We start from the raw sequence: 22601 nt of genomic DNA on the forward strand, positions 1-22601 counted from the left end.
GGTGACAATGATGTCATTCCTTTTTTGCTGTGTCCATCAATGGGAGCAGATTCCTAGCTGGAGTACTTTTCCAAGCTGCTTTTAAAGTTGTAAAATCTATGACGTGCCTCCTGCATTGTTCATGTTTCTAACAAGCCTTCATTGAACATCTGTTATGACCCAGGCACTCTGCTGAGCACTAGGGATACAAAGATGGAATAAACTTGCTTCTGGCTTGTAAAGAAGTAAGAATCTGGAGGTGAAGCCTGGCAAGTGAGTAGTCAAGAGATTGGGTAAGGGCTCCAGTAGTCAGGGAAACTGGGGGCATCTGATTCCTCCAAGGAGCGGAGCCGTTAAGGAAGACTTTTGGAAGAAAGTTGTTTTGAGGTTGAATCTGGAAGGATGAATAGGAGTTAGTCAAGTGAAGGAAACAGCTGTGGAAACTTGAGTACTGACAGTGTTTCAGGTAGATACACACACACAGAGTTCAGGTAAAGCAACTGTTCTTCCCAGGGGATGATTTTGCCTCCCAGGGGACATTCCAATGTCTGGAAACATTTTTGTTTGTTATAACATGATGGAGAGGGGCTACTGGCATGTAGTGGGTGGAGCCAGGGATGCTGCTAAACATCCTATAATGTGCAGGACATTCCCCACACAAAATATTGTCTGACCCTTAATGTCAATAGTGCTGAGTTGAGAAACCCTGCGCTGCAGCACAGAGAAGTAGTGGGTGGAATAATGGCAGAGCTTAGTGCCTTGCCCCCTCTTCTCAGAAGTAGAGGGGTATGTGTGTGTGTGTAGGAATCCATGTTCCCTCTGCCTGGAGGCTGCCCACGTGGAGGTTCTGGAAGCCTGCTCTTTGCTTGTTGACTCACTGTCCCGAGAGTTAGTGACTCAGCAGGTGTGCCTCACCGTCGGCTCCCTTCACAATGTCCTCACCTTGATTTATTAGAGCATTTTATTCCCCCTTCAGTGTTTATGACATCCAGGGACTTGGTTGAACCACTAGGAAATGAGAGTGGACAGTGAGACTATTATCATTCATTTTCACTCCCCATAAACATTTTCTGTTTCTTTTTTGGAAGACATTGCTAATCCCCTCGTGCATTGGCTTTGCGTGTTCTTTCTTCAGCCTCGGTATAAAAAGCAAAGTGGTAGTGACTTTTTCCTTATGGCTGCTGAAAAGGTTACGCAGTGTTTGGACTGCTGCCTGCTTCTACCCTGGAGCACAAAAGATGCAGGAGTAGAAATTGGTTCTAACAATATCCCTTTAGAAAACACCGAGGGGATGTGAGTCACTTTCCCTTTGTGTTAAAGGCATTTTGTCCCTCAAATTCAGTTAGAGGATGACATGTGCTTGATCCCTGCCTCCTAGAGGGGCTAATAATTGAGTGGCTGCAGCAGCCCAGAGCAGTCTACAGAAACCTTTCAGGAGCCCTGGGCTTGGGAGGAATTTTTTTTGTCGGTTTTTTTTGGTATGTGTGTTTAAATTTCTAGGAAAGTTTTGGTTTTGATAGTAATGGGAGTGGAGGGATGAGAGGGGAGTGTATAAATTACAGGGGGAATTTCCAGCTTTCTCTTTTGGACGGAGGACTTGTATACCTTAAGATTCTTTGGCTGCAAGCAACCGAAAGGACTCCAGATAATTTAAGAAGGAAAACACGATGCTGTATCTGGTAGGACTTTGGTTGCACTTAACAGGAAGTCAACCACGCTATGGCTTGTTTTCCAGAGGGAGGCAGCCCAGAGTTGGTGCATCAGCACATCAGTGTACTGTCATCCTAGGTATCTGTAGGTTTCATCTTTGTGTTTGGGGCCTGGTGGTCACCACTCCAGGAACTCATGGAACAGTCTCTTCATGGTACTGCCCTCGGGGTGACTCAGTTCTAATCCCCTGCCTTGTCTGACTTAGCTCCAGATTTAGATTCTCAGGAGGGAATCTAGGTTGCCTGTCTTTTGGGCATGATCACGGTGAACTCTCCGTTCTCTTGAGCTGAAAACCACGAAAGGGTTGAAATGAGCAAGAGGTGCTTTGTGCCACACATCCATGAAGATGCTTTTCAAACGTGAAGGATTGAAGTGGGCAGTCCCATTTGTTCTTGGATCCATGTGGTTGGGAGAGAGGAAGGACGAGAAAGGTAGCTAGCATGTAGTAGGTGACTGCCCTATAAATTAAGTTGTAAGCAGTAATCGTGGATTGATCCTTCTGCTCTCAGTCTTTACCCTGTCTACACCTCAATGTCTTCTAGAAGATGGAGAAAGCTATTTGGGAGGCTCTCCTGAGAAAACTTAGCACATAGCCTCCCAAATGGACTCTTAAGGTTCATCTAGGGTCATTGTCTTCTAGGACTTGTTCTTTTAATGATAATAATTCTCATTAGTTTGCTCTTTTTCTACTTTTTGATATATGGCCCATAAATTTGGTCGCATAATTAAACTTTGAGTCTATTAAACATAAACAAATGTTAAGATATAACCTTTAGAGACACCCTATTTGGATTCAAACAGCCGTTGGTAAGTTAATAAAACCTGTCTTGCTTCAGTTTCCTAACCTGTCGAATGGGAAGAGGACCCACCTTATAGACTCGATGTGGGGATTAAATGGGATAATACATGTAAAGTGCCTTGAACTATGTCATACATGTATTATATGTCCTGTAAGTATTGGCTACTTAAAAAAATTGTTTAAAAAACTTTTGGTATAACTATAGATTCATAGGAAGCTACAAAAAATAGTACAGAGAGGATCCATGTACTCTTTACTCAGTTTTCTACAATGGTTACATCTTATGTAACTGTAGTTAAATATCAAACCCAGGAAACTGACAATGGTACAATGTGAGTATATGGTTCTGTGGTAGGTGGGATTATGGTCCCCAAAGATGTGAAGGTCTTACTCCGTGGAACCTGTGAATATGTTATGTTACAGCAAAGGGGAATTAAGTTCACAGGTGAAATTAAGGTTACTAATAAGCTGAATTTAAAATAGATTATCCAGGATTATTGGGGTGGGCCCAGTGTAATGACAAGGGTCATAAAAGTGGAAACGAGAATAAAATGAGACAATCAGAGAGATGGCAGGGTGAGAAGGACACAGCTGGACATTGCTGCCTTCACAGTTGGAGAGAGGGTGCCATGAGCCAAGGCAAGTGAGCAGCCTCTAGAAGTTGGAAAGGACAACGGGATGGATTCTCCCCTTAGAGATACCAGAAAAGAATGCACCCTGCTGACGTTTTGGGCTAACCTGGTGAGATCTGAGTTGGGCCTCTGACATATACAACTATAAGATAATTAATTTGTGTTATTTTAAGCCATGAAATTTTTAGTGATTTGTCTCACAGTGATGGAAAACTAATGTAAGTTCTCTACCATTTTATCACCTGTAGGGTCATGTAACCACCACTACAATTAAAACACAGGACTCCTCCATCACCAGAGATCTCCCTTTGGAGTCATGTCCACCCCCTCCTCCCTCAGTCTTTCTTATGTTCTAGGATGAAGCAAAACTCTCTCATTTGTCAGGCGTCTCCTCATGCTGTCCACTGGCAGGGATGTGCTTCCCCCAGTCTTCCTTGCTAACGCCTCATCTTTTAATACTTAAGATACCGCCTCTCTGACCTCCTACTCTCATTCAGACCCCCTCCCAATGCAATCTGTAATTATACTCTTTCCCTTTATTTCGTAGCACTTCTCAAGGAATATGGATAATGGTATATTTATTTGGGTGAGAGTATTTGTGTATTTTGTCTCCCTAACTAGCTGGGAAAGTCCATGAGAGCAGGAACTATATCTGTTTTACTCAATGTTGATTTCTCAGCCTCCTGCATGTGACCATGCAGACAGTAGAAGCCAAATAAGTCTTGTTTGAATGAGTGAATGAATGACAGGATGCAAGATGTAGAATTGAAATTGCACCTGGATCTTTAAATGAAAGAGTTCACTAGTCTTATAAGAAATTCTACCTGCAGTTGCTCAACAAACTTTTACTTTTTATCGCCTTCTGTGTGAGCTGTCAGGCTAAACTCTGGTTCTACTTTGGTGTCTAGGGGTAGTTATACTTCTGTAAACTCCAAGTAGATAGTTTAACAGGACTGACCCTGCATTGCACAACAGGCCAATTTTGCATTTGTTTTTTATTCCCTAGCTTTTTCCAGAAATAGTTTGTTAATTCATACTGATTAAATAAATCCCAATATCAGCATTATTTCCCAAAGGACATAGGCTTCTTTTGCCAAACATAATTATCCTGAGATAGAATTGATGGAGTAAACTTACCTCTTGGCCAAACGCTTCTTCGAGTTATTCAACCAAAGACAGCAGGCTGCACCTAGGGAAAGCCAAACATCTGGATGAAGAATAAAATATCCAGATGTTTTCAAGTATCTGGGTGTTTCTAACCATCTGGTTCTCTTGGTTATTGACAAACGATCCAGCTGTTTTGCAGAAGATGGTATACCTAGTCTAACAGAAGAGAGAAACAGTATTCTTAGAAGATTCTGGTGTCATCCTGTATGAACTAACACAGGGTATGTGTCTTTAACTGAAGCCATGATTTGATCGCAGAAAATGAAAATAGCTTCCTGTTTTCCCAAACTGTTGTCTTGCTGTGAGTGCCAGACTGCAAAGATTTTAGGTGAATTGTCTCATTTACCGGGAGAGTCTAAGTTGTTTGTAGCTCTGTTCTATTTATAATGTATTCATATCTCAACCAATAACTTTACAAATGGAATATAAGAATGCTGATATTCAGTACTGCTAAAACCTGCATATTGCCTAAACATTTTAGTGATTTTTTAAGTAGAGAAAAAGTTTGGTATGTAAAATTTCTAGTGTAAATGGGAATTCATAAGCCTTGATTGAAAATGCATCTTATCTGGAGCATCATTCTTGGAGGCTGAGTAGCACCCATTTTCCATCCTCCCAACTTTCTATTGTTTAACCTAAGCATGGCCTCACAGCTAGATGTTTTTTAAGAAATTAAATTAAGGCTGGAGTAGAATAACATAATTGGAAGGCTTATTGAAACTTGAAATGAAACCTATTCGTAGTCTGCCACAAGAATCCTCGCCTGATGTTTGTGGGTCTGTAGGATTGAATATGCAGTCCTTAAAAGGATGTCCTAACAGTGAATAAAGACATGGGGCTTGAATTTACATGTTATCTTATTACTCTGTCATTTTCTTGAGTGGTACACTAGAGCACATGGAAAAGTAAATTATAGGAAGCCATGGTGGAGCAGTTAAGACGGATGAACTAGGAATGAGGACGCATGCTCGGAGTCTTAGCTTCAGCACCCACAGCAAGTGGACTGTCAGCCAAGGTCTATCATCTGATTGTGTTTCCAGCTCTGAAGCTTAATCCTAAACATTTGGAGGTGGGGAACCAGCGGCTGGGAAGGCGTATGATTCTGGTGACATTTAATGACATTAGTACTTCATACCAAATAGATGCAAATGGATTTCACTTTTGAGTGTCTGTTAAGCATATTGCAAGTGACAGACCCACAAAGGCAGGTTGTGGCTAGAACGCAAATTTGAATTACTGCATCAAAACAGCAGCTTGAATGGGCAAACCTAAATATCTTGCCTAAACATTTAGCTCTTAATTTTACAAAAAGCCAAATGGTTTCAATTTCATTGTATATAAGTAGGATGATTGTGTATTTACTTCTCACTTGCCCTGCCAGTGGGACAGGGTTTGTGGGGGAGACAAGGACAAACAATCCAAAGTAGCAAATGAGCCAAATCCATCTGGATTTGGTTATATGCTGATTATATAGTTTGTTGTTCTGTTGTTTGTAACGTCTTGCAAACCTTCTGTCTATTAGCCAGCATTGGGGGGGAAATAACATTTTGACTTCAACTCCCTTTGTAATGTAATTCATTGCTATATATTTCTGATGTTTCTTCCTTAAAGTAATAGTATATAATAATGATGGCTAACATTTATTGAGTGCTTACTGTGGCCAAGATCCATGCCAGATGCTTCCACATTTATCTTTTCTTAAACTTTACAACAACCCAATCACAGATATTATTAGCCCCATTTTCAGTGGGGAAAATGGGGATTCAGAGAGGTTAAGTAACTTGCTGAAGCATCAGGTGGCGAATGAGTGTTGGAGGCAGGATTTAAATCTGGGCAGGTCTGAATTAACTCTTGGTCACTGGATGATGCTGCCTCTAACAATTTCTGTACTTTTGTAAATGTAAATAAAGTTAGTGTATGGAGCAAGCGTCAGCAGACTTTCCTGTAATGGGGAGATAGGAAATATTTTAGGCTTTAGTACAGTCTCAGTTGCAACTATAGCGCAAAAGTTTTTGTAGATAGTATGTAAATGAATGGGTGTGGTGGTGTTCCAGTAAAAAATTTTACTTATGGGCACTGAAATGCAAACTTTTTGTAATGTTCACTAAATATTATTCTTCTTTTGATTTTTTTTTTCCCAGCCATTTAAAACTGTTAGAGCCATTCTCAGCTCACAGGCCATATAAAAATTGGCCGTGGGTTGAATTTGGATGGCAGGCTATGGTTTGCTGATGTCTGCTATAAAGAAATGGTAGAAAACACATTAACAGGCTGAGTAAAGGATTAAAAGGCTGCTTCAGAAAGTTTGCTCAGGATTATCTTGGGGGTGGCCATGGCCATCTGATGGACAGAGGAGGCTATAGGACTTGTCTCGAAGCTTAGATCGTGATCTGTTTTTTCTTGAATTTGCTTGTTTGTTTGTCTTAAGTTACTCTGCGTACACTGATGGAAATTATAGTGGTAGTGGGAGAGAGCTTCCAAACAGTTCCATGGCCCTACTCATGGTCCAGATTCATTCAATCACTCATGCATTCACTCATTCAACGCATACTTATTGAGCACCTACTATGTGCCAGACCCTGTGCTACATGATGTTTATACATTAGAAAGTAAAACAGATAGACCTTGCCCACAGCTTCCCATGAATTCTGGAATCTTCTATTAATAGCAGGGAGACAGACAGTAAACACATGAGGCTCAATTAACGATATCCAGTATTACCAGAAGGTGCAAGAGCGTCTGCTTTTTCTGCTTTCCTCTTTGAGCTTGGTTTAAACCAATAAGTCATTGAGTTTGAACACACCAGGCAGTGAAAGGAAGAAGGAGACTGACTAAGAAAGGGCTGACTGTTCTCAAAGCAGGTCATGCCCACCATTTGGCTGTGAGCTTGTGTCTTTCCTCCTCGTGCACAGCAATGAACAAACAGAGTGGGTTCCCTATCTCCTCTTCCACTTTGGAATCAGGAAAACATGTTTCTGTTCGAAATGTCCTTTGGTAAATAAACTTGCATGTTCCTGGTTATTTCAGTGTATATGTTCCTTTTCTTCTGCCCAACTCACTTTATTGATTGTTGAGGTTGTTGGGTCCACCATTGGATAGTGCACTCCTAAGGACCCAGAGGCCTGCCCAAAGTTGCAATGCGGTACTGTCTGAATACCTGAGAAGTGTCGAGAAGTGACGTGTGGCTGGCCAGTTTGGGATGGCAGGGATGGAGGTTGAGGCTGCAGCCAAGAACTTTAATAGGCATGGATACCTCTGTATGGACCAGCAGCTGGATACTGGGCCCTTTTTGTTGCATTTTCCTCCTTAATATTCACCTTCACCCTAGAAGGCTATTTCCTCTGTATTACAGACAAGATGAATCAAAGGTCAACTAGTTTAGGTGATTCGCTCAAGGCTATAATATATGATAAACTTGGAAGTGGCGGGGCTGGAATTTAATCTGCCTCTACCTGACTCTAAAACCCAGGCCTTTCCCACCCAGGCCATGCAGCCTTCCACAAGTCAGGGAGCCAGTTTTTTCTGTTTGTAAAGTGAGTTGGGTTGCTCTTGTGTCTCTCTGGTCCTAGCTACTGCTCACCCCACTGTTGAAATGATGGAAGTGAAAAGTCACACAATAACAAGTGTTATGTGGATGTGGGAAAAGTGAGGGACCCTCAGACACTGTTGCACTGTTGTTGGGAATATAAAATGGTACAGTTACTTTTAAAAAAAGGCTGGTAGTTCCTCAAATGATTAGACGTAAAGTCACCATATGACCCAGTCTTATAGAGTCTTAGATCTATACCCAAGAGAAATGAAAACATACACAGAAACTTGTACACAAACAGGTATAGCTACATTATTCATAACAGCCAAAAGGTAGAAACAACCCAAAAATCCATCAATGGACAAATGCATTAAAAAGTTGTGGTATATCCATACAATAGAATATTATACATTCATAAAAATGGAATAAAGTATTGATACATGTTGTAACATGGATGAACCTTGAAAACATTGTGCTGAGTGAAAGAGCCTAGTCCCAAAAGGCCACATATTGAATGATTCCATTTGTATGAAATGTCCAGAACAGAGAACTTGATAGAGACAGAAAATATTAGTATTGCTTAGGGCTGGGAGTGGGGTGGGAGTGGGAGAGTAGGAGGATTATAGCTAAGGTGATGAAAACGTTTTAAAATTGACTGGGGCCATGGTTGCACAACTCTGTACTAAAAACCATTGAATTGTACATTTTAGATGGGTGAGTTGTACGGTATGTGAATTATAGCTCAATAAAGCTGTTAAAAAATGTGAAAGTGGTGATTGGTCTTTGCTCTCAGAAAAATCCGCTCAGGGCAAGACCTGCTGATGGGCCCAGAAGCCCATTTCTCAGATTTCCGGCCATGCTTTCCTGGACGGCTGGCTTGTGTAAGAGCCTTGGAGTCTCCATAACAGACTGGGAGTGGTCTGCCAGCCACACGACTGCAGCGACCGTTAAAGCCAGAACTAACTGTTTAGAGTAACCGGCCCATTTGAGTCGTCTCCTTCACAATGCAAATGTTTACCAGCTCTAATCAGGAGAAATGAAAAAGCACGTCTCAATTTAAATATGTTGCCTCTGATCACAGGTGTTGTTAAAACAGCTCTTTTATGACTTTATAAATATTCCGGGATTTATTTTGAAGCAGTTTCATTATTCCTATACTATGATTAAATATTGAGAATATTGCTTTTCCAATTGTTCTATTGCAGTATTTAATGAGTGCAATTAAATGGAAAAATTGCCTTTTTAACTGATGATAGTCCATTAGTGTCTCTGTCTCTTCAGAAAAGAGAAGAAGTGAATTATTAGAATGACAAATGAGGCAAAGTTACCACCGTGATGGAGAGGTGCGATTTCCCTCCACATAATCTTCAATTAGTGATCTCTGTAAGAGGATGTTTTTCAAAAGGGTAATAGAGAAGTAATGAGATCAGAAGGAGGTCAACCCGGCCTTCTCCGTTTGGCAGCTTGATTAATTTATTTCTCCTTCTTGGAGATTGCTGCAAGGGGCTTTTGTCACCCTGTGTTTTTCATGGGACTGTAACCTGAGTGGCTGCTGATATATTAGCCTTTCAGGCAAGGAAGCAAGTCTGTTGCCCTGGAATAGAAGGTTTAAGAGTTAAAAGTTTGTTTGATTATGTGCCTTCAATTCAACACTCATTGGTAGCTTTGCATGATAAGGAGGATTAAAAAAATAATAATCAAATTAAATACCCTATGTTGAATGCCTACGGTGGGCCCTGTGCCTGGAGCTTGGCACACACAGCGTCATTTCGTTCTCTCGGCCTCCAGGAGGTGTTGGGGCTCCTTTTTATAGATGAGGAGTTGAAGGCTCAGAGAGCTGCCCAGAGTTGCACCGCTAAGAAGAGGGGAGGTAGAATTCCAATCCCCGTCTGCCTCTGAACTTTTGGGCTCCCTTCTAGAAGTCCATGTTCCCCACTCACACTGTAATGATTGGGATGTTGCATCTTCTTTTCATACGCTGGGGAATGAGGCAACCAAGACCACACAGCTGTATCACGATGGAGGAACCTGAACTACGAGGTCCTAAAAATGGGCAAAACACAGCTGATGGTGTCATTTTATGTTTTGTGCTAAGTGCGCATATGCTCGGTTGCAGAAACTTTAATTGCAAGGTTATGTGCAAGGTTATGCCAATTTGGCACATTGAGTCTTCTTCTTACGCTCTGCCACCCCACCACATCTTTCTATGAAAATGCCACGTCGTAATCATCCACTGGGAGACATAGGCAGTTGAATGTTGTCATTACCTAGAAGAAACTTGGCTTGATGAAGGAATATAAATACTAAAACCTCAGCTTCACTGCTACCTACTGTGTGTCTTTGGACAAGTTACTTAACCCTTCTGACTTCTTTATTTTTGTTTTGTTTTGTTTTCCGTGTAACTTGGAAATCTCTGGCAGAGTTGTATTACCAAGAAAGAACATAAAGCACAGTTTCTGGCACACAACACGTGTTTAATTCGTGATTTAATATTTGTTTTCATCGTTAATACCAACGGATTCTGTGTTCCTGCTTGCTGCTGATGTGGACTTAATTATCTCATTTAGATATTTAAAGATACAATTTATTTAAAATGTAAATATGGCTTTCATTGCCAAAGCATATTTATTTCATTTCATTTTTAAAATGTCTTTCTCTGATAAACACAATTTCTGAGGCTTTTTAGGTTGTATTCTACCAGAATATTGAATGTAACTTTCCTACTATAGAGATGACAGATATATGTAAAAATTCTACTCTTCCAACTAAATTTCTCTTGCTGCTTTTTCTTGTGGCCCCTGGGGGCTCATTATCATCAATACCATCAATTAATAGTCATCTTTGGCTTCCTGTATCCTCAGCACAGCGCTAGGCACTGTCCCCAGGAGCCTTCACTCTGGAATCAAATCCTGACCTCTGACCTCTGAGTCCCTAAGTGCCCCCATGTTGAAGAATCTGGCAAAGCCCATCCAAACCTGGAGTTCATTTAAGCAGTAGCGATGGGACTAAATTATAGTCCAGGTCTGTCTTATGAAAGATGATAAATGAATATGTCACATTGGGAAAGAAATCACTCTATCATCATATGACAGGCTAGCTTGATTTGCTGGCACTGGTGTCCCTAAAAGTTTGGATGGGGGTATGAAGCGTGCAGGTTTTCAAGGCCGGCTGACTTCCCATCCCATTCTGCACCTTCCCAGTCATGGGTCTGGGGCATCTTCACTGGGCTGTCTAATCCCCAACAACTGCAACGTCAAAGGAGAGAACACCATCTTTGGGGCAGGGCGTAAGTCTTGAGTGAGAATGAAGTTCAGTGGCACTTGCACAACATGGGGCACACAGCAAGTGTAAATCACCACCTATCTCTTTCCGTCCATTGGACCATCCTACTCCATCCACTCTGACTTGCACAGGAAAACCTCTCTTTGTCATGACATGGCGCTTCCACAAACTTCGGTTATTTTACTTAAAGAATGATCTCTGGTCTGTCTAGTTGGGGATGCTTTTTTCTGCAAACAAATAGCTCCAGTCTTCTCCTTCAGGTCCCCCACTGTGCCTACATTATTTAACCTAATGTGGTTCTTTGCAAAGAACCTGTGGGTCAGCTTCAGCAAAGCTCTCAGCAGCGCCCAAAGCCAACATTAAAAGAGCAAGAGATTAGGAGTCAGCAAACCCGAATGAGTCCTGATTTCTTTAGGTCCTCACTCCCTTGTCTGCGATTCAAAAATCCGAAACCTTTAAAAATAAACAAAAAATGTTCCTTAAGTTGGTGGCAAACTCAAGTGGCAGCAAAACTTTGGGTGGAACTGTCCTGGTTCTGTTTATAATCTTCATTTGTCCCAGTTATCCATTTTATAAGACTACTGAGAAATTTCACTGCAGAAATGTTAATGTGTTTGATGTCTGGGTGTGTGTCTAGACTCTGCTGGGATATTCCATAGCACACAATGACCTATTTTAGACTTCTTAAGAACAAAGTTCTGAATCCTTCAACACATGGATTTTGGATGAAGAAATGTGGATCTTTTTCTGAGTAGCCTTGGGCAAGTGGTTTAATACAAATTGGTGATGAATAAGAAGATGATAGTGATGATAATAAAAATTGTAATCCTATAAGAAAGTTGTAGAGGTTTAGTTCTTCCCTCATACAACAAAGATTTACTGGCGGCCTGCTGTGCTCAGTGTTGAGGTTCAGAAAAGAACAATATACAGAAATAAGATCAAATGAGCAAGTTAGTTGTCACAATGAGAGTTACGAATAAGAACAAAAATGCACTGTTGATAAGGCAGGTGTGACCGGAGTATTGACAACCAGTACGTGCCTTCTGTTGAAAAACACTTAAAGGAGAGCAAAACCCTTGGCACACTGCCGCACCGCCAGCTCCTCCCTCTCCCTGGGGCAGTTGACCTTTGCTGATGTATTTTTAATTATCATAAGAAATAGTTAAAGTGAAATTGCAACCTCAGGGCATCAGTGAACTGAGCATTTGGTTCTGGTTTTCTTGAGACGGTGGAATTTCCTCCTCTGGCTCCTTGTGTTCAGCCAGTTCTCCTCTGCACATTTGGAGAATGGCTCTCTGAAAGAAATAGGAAATGATAAAAGGATGAAAAAAAAGTGCTTTGTTTCTTAGAACAGTCTCCCACCTTGAAGGTTCTGGAAAGAGTGACGTTTCAGCATTTGCTGACCCTGTCACCAAATGGCCATAATAGCAGCAAAAATAGTTCTTGGGGCTTTGTGGTAAGTGTGACCTACCTTTGCAGTTCTCACGGAAGCATGTGACTGTGGCACCTGAGGCCAGGAAGCAAAGTCCTTGGGTGAATTCTGTGGCATTTGGCAGTGTCCCTGACTGCAGCCTATAGAAAGCGTGAGCGGTTTCCTGAATATATTCACAGGAAGGGAGACAGTCCTGGGGAGGAGTCCTCTGCCGTTTCTTGCCAACAGAGCCAAGACATAAAGAATGAAGCACCTTTTTTTCCCCTAATGACAATCTCTACAGATTTTTATCCCTAATTTGTAAATTCCTAAAAAATTGAGGCTGTTGCTTAATCACAAATGTTTGTTTTTAGTAATGCTATCTTAATAAAAACCAGTAACTATATGAATGTGCATGATGCCACTGAACTGTACACTTAAAATGGTAAATTTTGTGCTGTGTATATTTTACCACAATAATGAAAACAACAACTGATTCTCAACAAGCCAAAGCACCAAGTAAAATGTCCTAAATTAATGTGTTTTGAAAGAAATTTCATGAATGATAAAATTTTCCACCTCCAGCTATCAGGTGTGGAAAAAGACTGGAGCAGCGTTTGCATACGCTATCTATGGAAGTGTTTTTCTGAACATGTCAGTGTCAGTAAAGTTTAAAGACTCTCCTCCCTCCTTTCATTTACCCTCAAAGAGGAATTTAATTTACTATTTCATGTATGCTTCTCAACTTCCTCCTGGAAACAGAAGAAAATGAAATTAGGTTTTTGTAAGCCGTGATGATATGCATGTTATTCTTAATTTCCATATAGGTAGTCATCTCTCCACTTTATTTTTAAACACTCCTTCATATTACAAATAATCTAGTCTTTTCTTGTGCAGCCTGTTTATTCAGACAGGTGGAAGTTTCTGCTAAAGATTGGTGTTAAATTGAGGAAATCATTCATGTAGTAAATAAGATAATTTGTTTCTGCCCCAAAAAGATTAAAATATAGATTTCTTCATACTCTGTATTATTTTTAACACCTACAGTCCCTGAATATGTTTGATTCAGATTTGTGTCTATAATGTAGAAGGGCTTTTTATTGCAACTAAAACATCGTTCAGTTGCAGAAATCATCACTGAGGGAGTTTTCTTATTTATATCTGAGTTTCTTGCATTTGTTATTAAATGAAATGTTTAGACCCAAAACAATAGTTAAGGGTGAAGGTAACATCTGTATATTTAGCTGTTGTTTGTATACCTTTTGCAGACTTACAACCCCTCTCCCCCAGAATAAAACACTTAGGCATCCAGGTGATAAAGCGCTTCTATCCTAATATACAAAGTCTCGAGACAATGTCGTAATTTCTAGTGTATGTGAAGGTGAGATTCCTTGGAGACTATCTTCCTAATATAACCAGTTATTGCTCATTCTTTTTCCTTTAACTTCCATATGCAAAAAAGACTTAACTATGAGAGTGGGCCAGACACCTGCAGACCCAGCCCTGTAAGCACCCTTGTGTAAATGGGAAAAATACTGCCTATCTCTGCTGACTTCATGGACTCATGAGCAATGGGCGTAAAATGACTGTATATGATGCAGACCCATGGAAGTGGGGTGGAGTTCTGTTATTCTGACATATTCATCCTTAAATGCCCTTCATTATGTGGACTTTGGTTTGACCATCCTAATGGTATTTTATAAAGTGCCTAGTGTGTGCTAGCCTTGTGTAGGATGCTTTTGCATGCCTCACTTTATTTAATCCTTTTTTAATCCGACTTTTGAGATATCTACTTTAATTGTCCCCATTTTTGCAGACTCAGATACTAAGACTTAGAGTGGTTACATAGTTTGCCAACAGTGAGAGAGTGGAGCTGGAATTTGGAGCAGACCGTCTGGCTCTAAGGCTCTGCTCTTAAGCACTGTGTCAGAGCAGAGGAAGATGAAATTTGGAATGTCGTTCAGTGGTGTAAGGGAGTCAGACGTTTTCTTACTTGTCCAGGCTCAAACCCTCCTCCCCTGAGAAGCCTTCCTGGAGCCCCCAGACCAACTTAGCTTTGTATCTCCTAGGTCCCTACTGTGCTTTGTGCCAGCCTCCATCCCAGCAGTGTCTCTCCCCTACTAGGAGCCTTGATTATCATCTCTTTTCCCAGAGAGCCTGGGCCTTCACTAAAGAGACACTCTCAGATCCCAGGTGGACCTACTATGTTAGAATTTCTGATTCCGCATTTCTGAAATCCTCCCCAGGTAATTCTTTGGGGAGGTCAACTTGAAGAAACACCTCAACAGACCATGAGCGCCTTGAAGCCAAGGACAGCTGTTCCTCTCTGCCTGTCAGGGCCTCGTGCACACCTTGAGTAGAGCAGCCCGTGATACGGAGGGCTGAATGAATTAGCGGGCTAACAAGCTAAAAGATGAATATTAGAGAAAAGCCCAGAGTTCATCAAGACTTTTGAGTCCACTCTATTCACTCAAGCAAAAGCGCATCCATTCATCTACCCCAAGTATTTACATAGTTCAATTAAATGTGCTGATAAACTAATTTTTTTAGTGGCTAATGAGCTGTTGCTTTTCCTCTATGTCATTATGATCAGATGTGAGGATTCCGCAGTTGCCCAAATTATCCCCCTCATTATGGTTTTAATAATAATGGCGATCCTGGTGATGGATGAGGCTCACTAGCATTCATTGAGTGCTCCTTTTGCTCCGAGCTTTCAGAACTTGACGTACATTATTCTCATGGGTTACGTAGGAGATATCCATCCCCATTTTACAGATGAGGAGACTGGGGCTCAGAGAATTTAAATTTCCCAGTGTCACACAGCTGGTTAAGAGGGAGGTCTGAATGCGGACTGAGATCTGTCTTCAGTGCTTGTGTTCTTAACTGGTTTAATTGTCATAAACCATATTTTGCTCACAACCTTTGGGCAAATAGTACAATCTTTTCAACTAAGATTCTTCACGAAGAACTACCATATTTTGTACAGGCGTTAGATTTTTAAAATTGCATTTTCGTGTTTAAATAAAAATAAGTACTGTATTATTAAGCATTATAATCATGGAATTTAGTGAGCATACTCTCTTCCGATCTGACACTTATTTTAACTGTTAAAAAAAAATATTTTGAGGGACTGGCCCCATGGCTGAGTGGTTAAAGTTCCACTCACTCTGCTTCGGCAGCCCGGGTTCACTGATTTGGATCCCGGGTGTGGACTTATTCCACTCATCAGCCATGCTGTGGAGTCATCTCACATATGAAATAGCAAAAGATTGGCACAGATATTAGCTCAGGGCGAATCTTCCTCAAGCGAAAAAACTGATAGAATTTAAGATGTATTCTTTTTACTTTCTCCACTGAACTTAAATAATGAATTCAGTATATGATATTTATAGAATTCTTCTGATAAAAAATATATGAATATATGTACAAACATGTATGCATCTTAAATGACATTAATGGAAATGTAGGAGTGCTCTATTTCAATTCTCCAGAATAAATATTTCATGAGTAGGAGGCATACGTGTTTGCGTATGTGTGTATGTATGTATATAGAGATATCAGATAAATATACGTGCTTAAAGTTTCAAATGTTTACCCTGTTCTGCAAACGTGACCTAAAGTTTTGCCTTAAGTCATTTGAAGTTTGGTTTTATTTAAGATGCATGTAAATTTTAAATGGCTAATTCACGTAAGATGTTAGTTACTATCCTGTTAAAAGAAAAGCACTGCAGTAGCAGAACGGTATTATCTCCTCCTCCTCTTTTTTTTTTTCTTTTAGAAGCCTCCCATGATCCATTGATGGTAAATATTTCATGTACTTTGCATATCAGCCCGAGTTCCCTTTGTGAAGTCAGGTAAATGGAATGTAAATCCCCAGGTACTCCAGACAGTAAAACGGCATTATTTGATGTTACATCACATAAACATGTAGATTTGATTCCCCCTTTACTCATGCTGTAGAAACAAAGTTTTTAAAGTGGTTAGCCATACCTGGAAATGTAAATGCACTCGCCTAATGTAATGCCAAAGAAAAATTAAGACAAATGATACCACATCGCTGCCACAAACTGCGGCTCGTGCAAAATTCACTTTAGTTATTATGCTGTGAATACGGGCTCTCACCCTCCTCTGTGAATGCACAATTTATGTTGAATGCAACATGAATCATTTTAATAGACCAAGCAAAAAGTCCCCAAAGTCGATTTTCAAATTATGAACCTTGGAACAGAATATAACAACAGTGAACAACAAATAGTTCAGACTTTGTTCTGAGCTATGGGTGAGCCGTTAAAAATACAGCAAGCACTTTTGGTTAGGTGTTACACAATTCATAGCCTAATGGCAAAAAAATATCAGAATTGGAGGATTTTTTTATGCTGTTTTTCTTGCCATCATTCTGTTCAATTATTTTCACATTTGTGTAATCAAGATATTCCCAAACAGAGCATAGAGTTGTATATTGTTTGGAACTAATTATATGTATTATAAATCCAAGAATTAATTTAAATGACCCAGTTTCCACAGAGAAAAAGCCACATTGTTTTTAAATAGCTAACTAAACAAAATGCTAAGCCATATGGGAGAAATTTCCAAAGAACTAAAACCTCCCACCAGGAAAATGGAAAAATCCCTCTAAAGAAAAAACAAATCACCAAATGATATCAGAACAAGATCAAGAAAATTAAATTGATTGAGCAGATGCCAACTTTGTGTGTGTGTGTGTGGAGGTTGCAGAAGTTGAGATGGGCGTTTATTAGGAGATACTCAAAGGTGGAAATGAGAGGTCCTCCAAGTTGTCCCTGGACCAGCAGCATCAGCATCACTAGCTTGTTGGAAATAGAAATTCTCAGGCCTCACCCCAGACCTACTGGATCAGAAACTGGGAGGGCGAGAGAGGGAGGGGGTGGCTCGGGGGGAGGCCCTGCTGTCTGAGTTGTACAAGCTTTCCTGGGGATTCTGAAACATACTCATGTTTGAGAATCAAACCCGCATTCTGATTCTGCAGGACTGAAATGTGACCCAAGAATTTGCATTTCTAAAAGGCTCTCGGATGATGTTGATGCTGTTTATCCTGGCCAATGAAATGCACAACCTGCAGTTGCCAGACAGACAGCATAGGGATCAACAGGAACTTGTGGAAGACAGTAGGGAGAGGTGAGGACCTGTGTCAAACTAGAGGACACGATTCTTACCTGTTCTTTGAGCGACAACAGCCTCTCAGCTCTGGTTGCCTGTTGGGATGGGGGAATGTCACACTGCCATGATTTCTGATTTTTTTTTTTTTTTTTACTAGAGGTTAAGAAAATCTGGCTCTTTTAAATATTTCCTGATTTTAAATTATTGGCAACTGCAGTTCAAAGAAAACATGTTTGTGTTAGATAGCCAGTTTATAATCGGTGTAAGACTGTTATCTTTTAAAAGCAAGCCTACTAAGTATGTTAACAAGGTTGGGGGTAGGTAGAAATCCTGGAGAGAATATGTTGAAGGATTATTCTTAGTACAATGTTAGATTTACAAAATAAGTGAGCAAATAGTACCTTGAGTTCCATATATCCACCTGAATACCCCCACACCCTACCCCCTGGCGCTGTTTCCCCTATGGTTAACATCTTGCATGAATGTGGCACATTTGTTACAATTGGTAAACCAATATTGATACATTATCATTAACTATAGTCCATAGTTTACATTAAGTTTGACTTTTTGTGTTGTACATTCTATGGGTTTTGATGAATGCATAATATATATCCACCACTACAGTTTCATACAGCATAGTTTCACTATCCTAAAAATCCCCCAGAAAGTGTGTTTAGAAGCTCCAACTATTCATGTCGCTATTTCTCCTAGCAGAACCCTTCTGAGAACAAGGCTTTTCTGTCTGGAGGGTCTCTGTGCTCGGAAGGAGACATACCCGTTCTCTAAGATGCTCCAGCGGTTATAATTGAAACCTGAAGCCAGAGTTTCTTGGCTATCATCTTTCTCCTTCCTTCATGTTATAGATAAGGAGCTGAGGCTCACGTGACTAGTCTGAGGTCCTTGGAGGTGACTTGATTTAGAAATGTCCCCTCTGTCCCTGGCAGTGCCCTTTCTCCCTACCCCCCTGCCTCTTTCTGGCGTTTTCCTTAGAGAGAGAGATCTTGCAAGATGTTAGCTACATCAAGTCACCCAGCAACCAAGTTGATGAGGATGGCAGTTTCTTTTTTTCATTTTAAATATATGTATAATCTTTATCCAAAATGACAGAGATCAAAAGCTTTCTAGAAAGGAGAAGTGGTTAATAATTTAGATCCTGTGTTTTGTGTCACTTAGTGTACTCATTACTCTTAAATTCTATGTAAATAGAATGTTAAACACTTTAATTTTGTGAATTAAAAAACAAAGCAGCACACAAATTTACAACCTTCCAGGGCAATCAGATTTTTGTCTCTTGTTTAACACTGCCTGGTGAGCAGATAGTGATGTACGCCAGTGCCCGTGTGGACTGCCCGCTCCCAAGAGTTTGAATCCTTTGTTTAATCCATAGAGACAAAGTTACTGTTTTCCCAGTCATGAAAAGAGTGAGCACTTTTATCACCGCAAGATAGTTCCTGTTCTTTCCCCTCTAGGAGATAAAATGTCTTTAAATTGTCTTACTATTGTTACCTTAAAGGAGTTAAGGACACCTAAAATATTCTTACAGAGATCTTCTGCAGTTTCCACAAAGAACCCGAGAATCTTTCACTGAAAAGAATTATTTTTAAAAATGCTCATTTTTCTTTTTTTTTTTTTAGATTTCTTTTTTTTTATTGAGTTATTGATAGGTTACAATCTTGTGAAATTTCAGTTGTACATTAATGTTTGTCAGTCATGTTGTAGGTGCACCACTTCACCCTTTGTGCCCACCCCCCACCCCACCTTTCCCCTGGTATCCACTAAACTGTTCTTAGTCCATAATTTTAAATTCCTCATATGAGTGGAGTCATACACAGATTATCCTTCTCTCGCTAAAAAATGCCCGTTTTTCTGATAACGTATTTTCTTTGAGTTGGACCCAGGACAATAATGCCATAATCTATCATGAATTCATTTTAGAAAACAGAAATGGTTAGGAATTTGGATTGTGTTCTGTGATAATTGAAGCCTAATATGTGACTGTCTACTTGTCTACATATTTAAAGTTTTCTGTCATTTTTCTTTATTCCCTCATTCCTTCCTCTTTTTCTCTTTTGTTCTTTTTTTTCTTTGCTCTGTTGTTTGTTCTTTCCGTTCTCTTCATTGTTTTCTTTTTCTTCCTCTTTTGTGAAAATTATATGCACACATAGTTTAGAATCAGGGTCCAGTATTTCTATTAAGCTTTTATGTGATAAATTAAAACAGTCCTCAACACCATCTCTGCTTCTTCATCTCTTCCTTTTTCAGTGGATTCATTTGGTTTTTATTTATATAGTTTTAAATAATCACACTTAAACTGCTACTTCTTGATTTTCTAGTCTTATATGATATCTGTGAGCTTTCCACTAAGAAAAGAGAAAATTTATCTTTCCTTCGTTTTTATACCTCTACCTCAACGTGCATCTTTCCTTTGTCTCTTTCTATCCTTTCACTAGAGTTCTATCATGATTTTGAAGAAGGCAATTTATTATTTACATTGTTATGAATATGTAAATATATTCACAGCTAGGCCATGTAGCATACTAAGATTATTTTTTCTTTCCTACAAAATCTTTTGTTTGTCCTGAAGCTAATACTTGCTTTATATTCTTGTTTGCTTGTTTTTTTTACTTATCTGTCATTAATTCAACCTCCGACTCTCATCTGATTGTATAAATCTCTTTTGAAACTGTTCAGAGCATAACAAGTATTCTTTTATTTTCGTGTTAAAAACGTCTCTCCCAGAGTCTTCGGACCTTCTACAATTTGAGCTGGTTGTCCTCTACACCTGGTGCACAGGAATGCTTTACTGGTGTTCTACTTAGAGCTCCCTTCACATTATATAACCTGGAAAGTCTGTTCACTTCTGTCCTGAGTTTGAGCTCCTGTTTCACATCTTTTCCTGTTTTGGTTTGCTTATTGTTTTGTAGGAGCATATCCTCTAGTAGCTTTCTGAAAAAGAAGGATGGCATATACATATATATTTTTGGAAACTTGCATGTTTCAAAATGTTTTTATTCCCACCCTCATTTTATTGATTGTTTAGCTGGGTATAGAATTATAATTTATATATATATATATAAAATATATATATATATTTGTAAAATATAAATATATAAAAATCAATTTATCTTCAGGGTTTTAGGGCATTACTCTAATGTTTTGTGGCTTTCAGTGTTGCTCTGGGGAAGTACAAAGCCATTTGATCTTTTTCATTTCTCTCTGTTTCTCTCTTGAAAGTACTACAGGAGGCTTGTCTTCCACCACTTGCTACATTCCAAATAGGAAATAAAGGCCCTGAAAAGGGTGCTCTCTCTGTTATCCATGTTTTAAAATTTTGCATTATATGCTGTGGTCTAAAATGTGAATCTATGAGTCTGTTTTTATCCATTGTCCTGGGCACTCAGTGGGACCTTTTAATCTCAAAACACGTCTTTCAATTCTATGAAATTTTCTTTAATTATTTCATTGATAGTTTTCTCCCTTCCCACCACCCTTTTCTTTTTGATGTTTTCTTTTTAAAGAACTTTTGTTATTCAGATCTTGGACCTCCCAGACCTTTTTACATTTATTTTTCTCTGCTACAGTTCATCTTTGTCTTTGCTACTACTTTCTAGAAAATTTCTTCTAACCCATCCGTTGAGTTTTTCCTTTCTGCTGGCATATTCTAGGTCTCTAAACATTTTTGTTTGTTTGTTTGGTTTTCCCAATATTCCCTTTTGTTTAATAGCATTCTAGTCTTGTTTCATGAATGAAATTTACTCTCTTCTCTCTCTGATATTATGATAATTGCTTTAGGTTTTCTTGTTTCTGTATAGCTTCTATCTCCTCAAAATTGTTCTCATTTGTTTGTTTTGGCCACTGTTTTTGATGATAAAGTCTTTCTCTCAATGTTCTGATCTGTAGATGTCTATTTGTACTTAAGAGTAGGACTCAAAAAGTTGTTGCCTACTCTTAAGAGAGCTAATTAACTATGGACTCCACCAAAGGGTCATCTGATAGACTGTTTCTTGGGGGAAATCACTGTGTTTGAATCTTTAGATTCTTTCTGTTGGCTGGTCAAACTGCCCAGAGAAGGACCCTCCAATTCTCTGCTTAGAGAGGGTGTAGCTCTGACTGCCAGAGTTGTGGGGGCCAAATGAGGAAAGGGGGCTGCATCTCTGCTTTCAGTATGTAAGCATTTTCTTAATCTCTGTTTTTAGTATAGTACCACTGTTCTCGACTATTTATATTCTCTTCAGAGAATACACTTGCCTTTTGTCTGTGGTTGGGAAATGACGAAGCCCTGGCTAGGCTGAGTGGGGAGGGCTTCTGAAGCTGTACACACTTTGCAAACAGGTTTTCAAAAGGTCCACCTTCACCCCCACTTCCAGAAGTACCAACTTCCACCAGCTTCTGAACCTTTGGTGGTTCTGTGATGTGAATTGGGTTACTTCTTTGCTATCCCCGTTGCTAGCTTGAGACTCAGCTTTCTTGAATCTGTTAAGTCACTTACTAGTTGTCCATCTGCTTTCCAGCATCCAAAGTTTTTGCCTTTTGCTTTTCTTTTGATATTGAATGCTATTGATGTTGAATGCATTTGCACCCAAGGGATGGCGTCATCACTTCCTAAACTTGGAGGTTTGAATTGATAGCTAAAAGCAAGTCACCAGCTTGCCCTTGACCCACCACCATCTGCCATCAACATGGAGGTGTCAGAGCAGCAGTAGAATTCCATATTCCTTCTGGTGTTGATCTAGGGTGAGGATCTCAGTTCATTTCGTGAAACTGAAGCATCTTCTTGGAGCTATAAATTCACCTTGGAGCAAGGGCTTGCAGATGACAAGAAAGGTGTTTTGGCACTTATGAAAAACTTAGCACACTCAGTATTCATGTTCCCTTTGACATAAATTATGGCTCTCCGGTAGGCCAGCCAATGCTCCCACTGTCCTGTTGTCTTAGTTTTGCTCTTTCCTTTTCAAC

General features: G+C 39.8%; 1 protein-coding gene across 7 annotated transcripts in view; it reads left to right on the forward strand.

The window, feature by feature from the left end:
* Positions 1–22601, forward strand: part of WWOX (WW domain containing oxidoreductase) — a 933724-nt gene that overhangs the window by 181452 nt on the left and 729671 nt on the right. The window lies entirely within an intron of this gene.

The sequence above is a fragment of the Equus quagga genome, chromosome 13, assembly GCF_021613505.1.
Source record: "Equus quagga isolate Etosha38 chromosome 13, UCLA_HA_Equagga_1.0, whole genome shotgun sequence".
NCBI lineage: Eukaryota > Metazoa > Chordata > Mammalia > Perissodactyla > Equidae > Equus > Equus quagga.